This window comes from Macadamia integrifolia, chromosome 12, assembly GCF_013358625.1.
Source record: "Macadamia integrifolia cultivar HAES 741 chromosome 12, SCU_Mint_v3, whole genome shotgun sequence".
NCBI lineage: Eukaryota > Viridiplantae > Streptophyta > Magnoliopsida > Proteales > Proteaceae > Macadamia > Macadamia integrifolia.
Window position 1 is genome coordinate 11,220,478 of NC_056568.1, and position 10,819 is coordinate 11,231,296.

Here is a 10,819-nt window from a genome sequence, read left to right on the forward strand (position 1 = left end):
CGAGACGGAGGTAACAGAGGCTCGGTGGGGGTTTCGGAAGGGTTGAAGGCGTGGGATTGGGGTTTCAGCTGGGACGATGGGTATGAAGATTTTTTTTTTGGCTGTTCTCTGTCACGGTAGAGCCGAAAACAGAGAATGGGAAAAAGGAAGAGAACGAAGGAGGATCCTTCGGCTCTGATACCAAGTTGATGGAGAACCCTTAGGGAAGGGAGGGGAAATCAGAGTAGAGAGGGGGAAAAGGAGGATCACACTAACACGTTCATTCATTAATCAAATTACTCTCTAAATCTTCAGTCGATTACAACCAATATATAGAAAAATAAGAACATGAAATTAGAAACTTAACTGGAATGGAAACTAGCCTAAATTAGGAAACAAGTATAAAAGGAAACCAAAGCAAGGAAATAAATCCTACTCCTGCGTTCAAGTTTGGAAACTAAAAGCATGAAATAAAATACTAAGTAAACTACTAATTTTATTTCCAACCCTTGTTGGACCAAAACCCTGGGTTGGACCGGTTCTTCTTGGCTCTTGGCTTCCAAAGCCGGTCATGCTGGTCCAACCAAGAAAGGGCAGCCGTATCTACATCACTCCTATCTCAATCCTAAGTACCAATACAAGCAATGATTTGGGATGAATCAAGAATTTATATTCGTAGTGCAAGATGTGGAGGCATAGCTCGACCTAGCCCAAATGTATTGTTGGCCTACAGTAGTGAGGTGAACTTGCTGTTACTTAAGTACTTATAATCAATGATATTACACCCATTAACATACTGATTTTTTGACTTACCAATGATTGAAATGAGCATAGATTTAAAATCTTCAATGAAGCACATGGAACTTTTGTCCGTGCATCCACAAAGTTCGGTCGGGACAATACTTCTCCTAGTAGGCTCAATAAGTTAGTTTCTTAGGTCACATCATATTAGTTTGTACCAAGTACAATCAATTACCAAAATTATTCTAAAACAAGTGAATGATAGGTACTATATAAGAGAAATGCACCTAACTTGAGGAAGATAGAGATTAAGATGCTTTCCCAAACATGTTCTGTCTCCATATGCGAAAGCAAATGGAGTAAGTTTGCACTATCCACTCCAAGAAGGAACTAATTTTGTTGTAAGCCTATGGAGCAGTTGGCGTATCTGCATCAGATTGAACATGCAACACATACAAATGGGCATGAACTACCACAAAAACCCAAGCTCAATGACATTTTTCAAGTGGAGTCAGATAAGGAGGATCCCCCAAACAAGTGGGTGAGAGTCAGATGGGTGTCAATGATGTTATTGAATTCATGGCTTCTTGAGAGGGTCGATTTCACAAATAAAAATCCCGACCTTTTGAGCCCTAATTTAGCGACAATGATGAGGATATGGAATGGTCGCATTCTAGTTCTCGCACTCGCACACCACCAACATCCGACGGTGGATGGTGATAATGATGGTGGTGGTGGTGGTGGTGGTGGTGGTGTTAGCAATAGATTTGTGGGCCTTCAAGCAGAGCCGAAACTGGAGGTTGTCCAATTCACGAGAGACACAGTTTAATAATGCTACACAAAATGCCGACCATGGTGCATGTGCCCCCACATGTACAAGTTATTCCAGAGGTTTGCACAGCAGGTTCAAACAAAATGAGGATGATAGCATTGACATGAAGATAGTTAATTCTTCCTTATCTAGCAAACTTGGATGACTCATTATAGAGGGTAGTAGTAGATATGGTCGGTACAAACAACCAAGACAGTGCATACACCCTTGTTTCCCACAGACACATCTAGCATCAGGTATAGTGGGTATAGCGGGTTTGATTAATATCCCTCTTCATCATCTTCATTCCCCACAATTCATGATGATCAATCACAATGGGTGTCATCTTTTATGGATAACATCATCTCATTCTCAAGCACCCAACAACCTTATCAGCCCCTTCCACCAAGCAACTAAAATGGATCCACATTTACATTAGCTTTCCGACCTGGTGATCTATATCCGAGGTTGGGGTACCTAGAGTATGTTGATGATGAGACTACTAGGTTGTTGTGATGGATTTTAAGTGTTTCTTCAAACATAGCATGGCTGTCTTTTGTGATAGAATCAGAGGAATGGTTTCATCGGCGATAGCAATCTTCCTCATCTTTCGAGCCTGTCCAGAATTCTAAGTGTTATTGTTACAGTGTTGAAGGAACAGCATTTTAGGGGACTTTTGAGTCTCACTTGATTGATCATCGTACACTTGTAGTTGTAACAATTGTACGCTTGTACGTCTACTTATAAGTTGTAACACCTAAATATTTAATATTGATCAAATGGTTTTTCTTCATTTGTAAATTGCAATGCATATTTCAGTTGTTTCCCTTAAATTTATGTGTTTTAGTACCACAACAACCAAAGACTTGTCCCAACTTAATGGGGTCAGCTACATGAATCCTTGTTTTAGTACTACAATATGTTTAGCAAAAACTATATTTGAGGAAGTATACACTATACATCAAAGTACACTGTATACTACCAACCTAGGGTACAAAACCAAACTAAAACATGGCCATTTGATTAGAGATGTTTAATTATGGTCTACTGAAGTTCCGGGCCAAAATATGGCCATTTGACTACTGAAATAGTTAAACAAAATCCATAACCAAAACATGCAAAGTTTTGACTGGTTCCAGTCAAAACCCAAAATATTTCAGTTCTGACCAAGGTCAAACCAACTTCTCGACGCTGATTCAGTTACCCTCCAAAGGTGGCAATGGTTTTGTGAAACATGTTCTTAATTTGAGGAAATTGAATTTGATAAGGAGATTGATCTGGTTTTGATTAAGCATAATCCATCTACTTTAGGCTTTATGGTCATATAGGAAGCACTCACAATTGTTTTTCAAATGTTTATAATTGAAAGGATAATTAGAGCTAGTTCTGGTAGAATATAATCTCTATTAGCTACGACATTGTTGATACTGCTATAAGTTCTGTCATAGCAAGACCAAAACCAATATTGGGACTTGGCTGGGCTTCCTAGACTTACTGATAGGCATAATGCTGTCTATTCCCTCTCATAAGATTATGATGTGAGACTAAAGGGGAGGAGAAAGGATTAAGAAAATGCACTCCTTTTCCGTCCCACAATGGAAATTTAAGAAGAGTAGAAGGGAAGGAGAGTCTATAAATGAGAGGGAGAGATGGTGGAGAGGTTTCAAACTAGGTTTGGGTCATCTATTTGGGAAAATTGACACCCCCAAACAGTTATAGTCGGTCCTTAATCAGTCCTTGATTTGAGTTGATCAATATGAACCAATAGCAACCAGTTTATTCAACAACATTCATCGTAAAACCGAAACCGCACCATTTATTTAATAGTCAGTTTGGTTTCGAGCTTACTTGTCAGGTTTGGTTGGTCTGTCGGTCCATGCCTGATCATCCATGTGAACTACTTCTACTAATCTTGTAAAAAAATTGTTGCATATGAAGCATATTGATCTATAAATGAGATGACATTAAAACGCATTCTCATAGAACACACAAAAAACCCTGACCAAAGACACTAAACACATCATCTAGAATATCATAATTTTGTTGAAGATGTATTTGATGAAAATCACAACCCATCCCCATTACATCAACAATATCACAATGATATTGGATTAGTGCTCCTAAGGAACATAAAACATTTAATAAATTCAACCCAATAAAAAAAATGGTAAAAGAAAACATGGCTACCAATAGGACTATGTACAACCAAAAGTGGGATGAAAAGACAGAATTAGGATCTTATCTTTCTTTCGTACAAAGGAAGACAAAACAAAAAACAAAAAAAAAAATACAAAGAATGGGAACACCTTGAACCACAGGCAATAATTTTTTTTCATCATTAGGAAAAGTAAATCATTCGTTTTCTCGCATCACATCGAAAATTCTAGTAATTACAGCTTACCACAAAATGGAATCACTAACCTCCATCAATTCCACCTTGAACCACTAAACACAACTAGCAACTCAATCATTAATCAACTAGGCAGAAGAAAAAAGATGATTCATGCAAGAGTTCGTAATATAAAGTGCCTCATTAATGGACTTGGATATTGTTAGCTTCTTAAGGAAACCATATATTACCAATTAAACCACAAAGACTTAACAGCTGTTTGTGGTTTTGACTCCAAAATCCAAAAGCACCAGTCGCTAATAATGGCTATGATGAACTTAGAAACATGCTGGCCTGAGAAAACACTAAAACAAATAGAGGCCTAGAAAGGGTTTAACCACTAGAGGGAAACTAAATTAACCTCTCCTCCATCCTAACATTTCTCTTCACCGTTCTAGAATATCATACAACATAATTTGATAGAAAGAAACAGAAGCTGATTACACCAATGGGCAGAAACCAAATGGAACTAACAAAAGTAAGTGAAATCCGGTCAGGACAAGCACTCATCCACCTAAAGAGATAAACAAAAAGTTGCAACAGAAGCTAAATCTATAAATAGTAAGTTCATGGAGAACACAGATTCCATTGTCCTACAGAAAGCAAGAAATGAAGGAGAGATCGTCTACTCACCTTGCAATAGAAGACATTATGATTTAGAATCCATCGTCGAAGTCTTTGTTCGAATTCCATCTGTAGTAAGCCCTGTGAAGTGAAATAAGACGATCATGCATAAACTAAATGAGAAGAGCTACCAACTTCATCACGTAATGTACATGAAATCTTACGGATTCCGTCTAAAATTAAATACCAGAAAAAAATTCTGATTCAGATAAGATCTTCAACGACACAGAAAAATAAGAGAATTCATAAAGCTAATCGGAGAAAAATAAAAATTGCAGAGTTTTCAAGAACATGTAACGAGAAGATACGTAGAAAGGAATGCCATGATCCGAACGTAAGTGCCAGTAGTTGTGATGAAAACCAGTTCGTTAAAGACGCAAGACGCGGAAAAAATCAGAGAAGAAAACCTAATAGCAAATCAGTCATTAAGTGAAAAAAAACGAATTCATAGAAGTAGATCTGATACTCACAAGAGATGAGAAAAATCGTTGCAGGAGCGAAGTTGCAGAAAGATTGACGAGAGATGGAGAGAGGGAAGGAAAACGTCGATGATGAACATCGATGCCCGAGGGTTTAATAATGACTATAAACAAAAGTAAAATAAAGAAAGCAAAAACGAGATGCTCCCCGTCCCCCACTTTTATATACGCGTATTCTGTTTCTACCTGCTTCTATGGAGGAAAAATAATAATAAATGTATAAAACTTTAGGGTATAAAGAAGATAAGTAGATATTGGCGGTTTTCGGGTTCTCCGAAAATCTCTTCACAGAACCACTGGTGGGACCAACGGCTCATCAAATTGCACGGAGCTGCAAGCTTAGTTGTCTCGGCTCTGAATCGGCTTGCTATCTATCCGCGTACCCAAGGTTTCAAATATCTTTAAATCGGATCAAGATTCTGCCGATTCGCCTCGGAATCGGTCAGGACCAGTTTCATTTTTCCGTTCTGAATCTGAATATTCCCGGTACTAGTGCCTTGAATCAGTGGACTTTCAGATCAAATGGCTGATTCTAAGGTTAATGGGATCGATTTCGAATTGATATGAATCAAAATCCACAAGGACCAATTCCATTTCCATCACCTATTCTTCTTTATAAAATATTGAACGTACCGAAATGATATTTCTAGGGTTTTATCTTTATTAGGGTAGGGAGGGCAGTTACCTCATTTAATGGTTAAAAAGGCATCACCGTGTGCATATAAGACCTTGCATCAAAATTGGGTCGATCAAATATTTATGGCTATGTCTGGTAACTAAGAAAATAAAAAATTCAAAAACTTTTAAATTTAATGAGAGAACTAGACACATAATAAAATCATTGTGTAGTCATATTTTCTTGCCAACCATAGTTAGATTGACTTTTTTTTTTACTTTTACAAGGAAAATGAGAGAATATAATTGATATTTTTCAATAATATAGATTGAATTAAAGGCAAAAATTGCTATAGTAAAAGAAGAAGGATATGATTCTTGGATAAACATTATACTTTCTTTTTTTTTTGTCAAAAACATTTTGCATTGTTTAAAAGGAAAAAAGAAACACTCAACATTAGAGTGCAAATTCCATCATACACCCTCTTTCATTATGAGTCATGTGGTTGATATTGACATTCTCTATCATTTTTTTAATTGCGTAAGTTCAATATGGATGAAACTGTTCTCTACACCACCATTGGTGTGACATACAAATTCTCCACCATGTTAATATCGTGAGGAACCATCTCCACATTTTTTTATTTTATTTCTAAGGGGGGTGGAGGGTGTTGAAACCCTCTCCCTTATTTAAAATAGCAAATTTCACAAGAGAATTAAAAGCGAGAGATGTGAAACCCCTTGGTGTAAAATCCCCCCCCCCTCTTTCTTTTTTTCTTGATAACCATTTATAATTTATCATTTGATTGTACCTTTAACTAATCTTTGAGATGTTTTTCGGATATAATAGTTTGAACTTACATCTTCCATGGATGGCACACTCTCTTATTATTATTTGTTTTTTTCACAAGCTCTTCAGTGATTGGATAGTTGCAAAACAAATAATTAGAAAATAATAATAGAACAAATTTGTCTATTGGAGCCTTAAGAATTAAAATGTCCTTCGCCACTCATTAGTGATGTGAGTATGCGGGGATGAGTTTCTGGCTCAATGGCAGACAACTAGGCAATGGAGCTCTACTCGAAGTTTGGAGAAACGTCGAACTCCTTCTCCCACCTTCTTGAAAAATCAGTAGCAATAGTTGTAGTATTACAATAAGCGTGGTTCAAAGGCCCTTTTGGTAGCCCCTTGAGAATCTCTATGTGGCCCCTCAATGGGTTTTGCCTAGCCCAACAAGCTATGAACTATCACCTAGAAAAATAAATAAATAAATAAAGAGGTGAGTCTATGATTGGACGTTGGATTCATCTTCTCATCTCTATTATTCATAGTCTACAATTATCTTATTTAACCCAATCGAAGGGATATATCTTACGTATGAAGAGATTCACTCTTCACCATGGGTTGAAAGAAACTTGATAAAAACATGAATACTAGTGTTTCAAGAATCGGGATCAGATCAACCATATCAAGCAATCCAAATTGGAACCGTGCAAGGCTGATATGTTTTCAAATGATATAAGTTTGTCAATCTTTGTGCAAAAACTAAGGCTTTGTTTGATAGACGTTCCTAAAATAGATTATAGATCTATAACGTATTATTGAAGTTGAAATATAGGGAAAACCCTAAAAGCTATCCCAAAAATACATACCAAACACAGCTTACAGGTTAAAGAATGTTTTGGCCCGCTCCAACAGATTTTCCACTATTAATAATCGATTTCCATTTGATCTGGATTGGAATCGGCCAAGACCAATCTGGATCCTGATTAAGGTTCCTAAACCCTAATCAATAATTCAATACCAAACCAATTTGAAACGACGCACCAAAACAAGCCCATATTCGGCTCTACGCCTTCATTCTTCAAGTCAGCTAAGCCATAGGAGGCTTTACTTCGACTCCGCTTATAGTAGTATACAGCATTGCACCGTTATGCCTTCCACCATTAGAAATCGACCACGAAGACGATGTCCTAGCCTTCCATTTGCCTGTTTCTACTCTCCACTCCCACTGGACACTATCCTGCGCACCCCCCAAAGAGAAAGCATACGTAAGCATGTGCATCATGTACCCATTAGAAAAATGAAAACGGCTACGTGTCAAAATGTGGACTAAGTAATATTTTATTAGAAAAGTATAATTATTAATAATTGATTAAGAGACTTTAATATTAAAAAAAAATGGTTTTAATTTTAGTCTTCCAGCGTCAATAGTGCGTGGCATCATGGCATGTGCACGAAAGTGGATATTTTTCCCTGAAAAGTACCAATGTACGAATCTTGAGCTTTGGAGCCATCCTCAAAGAGAACTTCCTTCCCAAAACACGAGCGCTAACGTTTCATATCTGGCGGACAGCTTCTTCACTTTCCAGCGAATACAACACTCTAGCCTCATCGAATGGCATCGACTTGGGTCCAGAACCGGCCCACCTAGAACCGGAATGAAATCAAATCATCCAAATTAATTGGTTCCACTATATAGATCATTGTCCTCTATTTAATCAGCTGCATCCGAGGTCATGCTAGAAAATAAAATCTAAGCTATCACCTCTTTCCTCATCGCTTCTCTTCGGATATTCTGTATTAAAATATTCAAAGGCTTCCGTTGAACATAGCTTATCGTGTATTGGAACTACTCCTATATCAGTTCTATTGAAATATTCAAATGTCTCAATTCATTTATGTTTTAGGAATGATAAATTTTATTATATTTTAATGTTTTGAAAATTTTTGGTGAATTATGACTTTAACAAACAAATGGTTCTTTTGTAATGATGGTTTTAGATATCGATATGGGATTAGTCGTATCGTATTAATATTGCTTGAGATCGATACTAATACCTGATTGATCTGGATCGAATATCATTATTGGATAGAAGTGAAATAGTTAAAAAAAAAAAAAATTTGTAAAAAGTAAAGGCAAAATTGAGCAATCCGAATTAATATTATAATCAATACTGATAATTAATTTCTTAGTTCAAACCAAATAAAAGTTGAACCAAAATTGAATCATGACGGTTCAATCGAGTTTGGAACACTGTATTTTATTCAGTTTTAATTTGATTTGGTTTCCACATGTTGGAATCATGAACCGAATCGAAATTAATTCAAAAAAATCAAAACCAAATCAATTGACACCGTAAAAGAACCTTTTTAGGACCATCCAGAACCGATATGGAACGCGTCATCTCTTCGAAATCCAAACCGGGAATAAAAAGATTGGGATGGTACGAACAAAGTAATACGTGTCTCTCTTTTACTAGAAGACCAATCACTGTGCGTAGTTAGGTGTGTGGGCGACGTGGCAATTAAATACTCACTTGTTTGATAAGAGGCAGACAGAAGTGGTATCTAGGAGACCACACGTCATTATCTAAGAGACCGAATCACTGCTTTCAGTGCTTTTAGTGAATTGAAGAGGAAAGCGAAAGATTATCTTACGTAAGGATATCTTGTATCCTTCTCGTCATGTGTGAATTTAGGTATGGAGACCACCGAGAAAGTGAAGACAGATAAGGCCGACAGAAATCGCTCGAAGGAACTAGCTAGATGTGCAAATTCTTTAAACCTCAATTGGATGCCGATTGCTTGGTGAGGACCATTGGTGGTGGTGGTGGTCTCTTTCAATTTCCTTATGAGTGGTTCGACGGTTTAGATGGAACTACACTGTCGAGCTCCACACTTGATGCAGACCTCAAGATAATTATCATCAAGTAAAGTTGTAGGATAGTCTAAGCAATCTCCCATTTGGTATGTCAAATGAGCTCAAATTTTGTGAACGGATCAATAGAATCTAAGGTCCTTTGCTACTTGTTGAATCTCAGTTTAAAAAAAAATTTGACTATCTAAAGAGTACAAGAGAACATCGATATATATGGATAACGGAAAAATAAAGGAATGCATAGATATATGTACGTGGGTATGTCATTGGGGTTCTTGACATTGTGCTAACAGGAAAATTGGTAATAAATTATCAAACACAATCTACTCCGTAGCTTGACTACCTATGTTATCAGATGGCCATATCTTTAGCCTAGTGATTAATTTTAAATATAGGTTGGTTGCCAATCTCATTCACCAAAAATCCAAAGAGTGACCGGGATCAGAATTTTATCAATCATCTCTTTTTTCATTTAGAATCCTTGGCAATGGGTAAAATTCCTCTCCCTGTTTGGGATACTCCTGGTAGTTGGTTGTGGGTTCCCAACTTAAATGGCCAATTACTTGTCAAATCCACCAAACATCTAGCTTTTGGCTTTTAACCCCAGGGTGCCTCTCCTCTTGTAACCCTGTCTAGTCTTTGCTTTGGAGGTTAAAACTAATCCTAAAAATCAAGCTATTTATATGGAGATGTAGCTCTATTTAACAATAACAACATCCAAAACCTTATTTCAATTTAATAGAATCGGCTACAAAGAGATTTCAAATAAGGACGAGAGCGAGAAGTCATGCCAAAAGATTGACGGGTTCTGACTAATTCTAGTAAGTGCCGACTGTCAACTTGACTCACCATTACAAATCAGCCACAAGTTTATAATGACATGCTATGATGAAGTACCGATTGTCTACTTGACATACCATATAGATTGGTCAAGTTAAAGTATCCTACATGCATTACATCCACCACTAAGACAATTTATCATCCAACTTACTTTTATGAATGGAATAATGAGATAACGACTTCTTGGTAGCCCCACTAAGCATAGATGTAGTTGTACTTCCTTAGTCGTAAACCAACTATTGTCTTTCGAGAATATTGCCACTCATCCTTTCTCAACTTTCGTACTAAGGTTGAGGAATCTATTGTTAGACAAAACCATGCATGGCTAACAAATGGTCGATCGTCAAGTGGTCTTGATGAACCTATTATTATTATTATTATTATTATTATTATTATTATTATTATTATTATTATTATTATTAAATAAAGTTATTGTGATCAGTCTACCCATGGAAATTTCCACACATTGAAGATGATTTGGTAAATCCAATCATTAAATAAGAATGTTATGATCTAGATTAGACAATTTTATTTCCTATTAAAAATCAATAATTTATTTCCATGTATTGGTCCTTGTATTTCTTAAAACATTATATTATTATATGACCAACTCTAATTGAGAACAATTTTGACAAAAAATCAAAGTATCATTGGACATTGTATACAAAATTTAAGCCCT

General features: G+C 36.5%; 1 long non-coding RNA gene across 1 annotated transcript; it reads right to left on the reverse strand.

The window, feature by feature from the left end:
- Positions 1-4,551: 4,551 nt before the first annotated feature.
- On the reverse strand, positions 4,552-5,193 carry LOC122058352. The gene is made up of 2 exons (XR_006133731.1): positions 5,015-5,193; positions 4,552-4,625 (listed from the first exon to the last, which is right to left on the reverse strand). It is a non-coding gene; the product is annotated as an uncharacterized LOC122058352 (long non-coding RNA).
- Between the last annotated feature and the right edge of the window lie 5,626 nt (positions 5,194-10,819).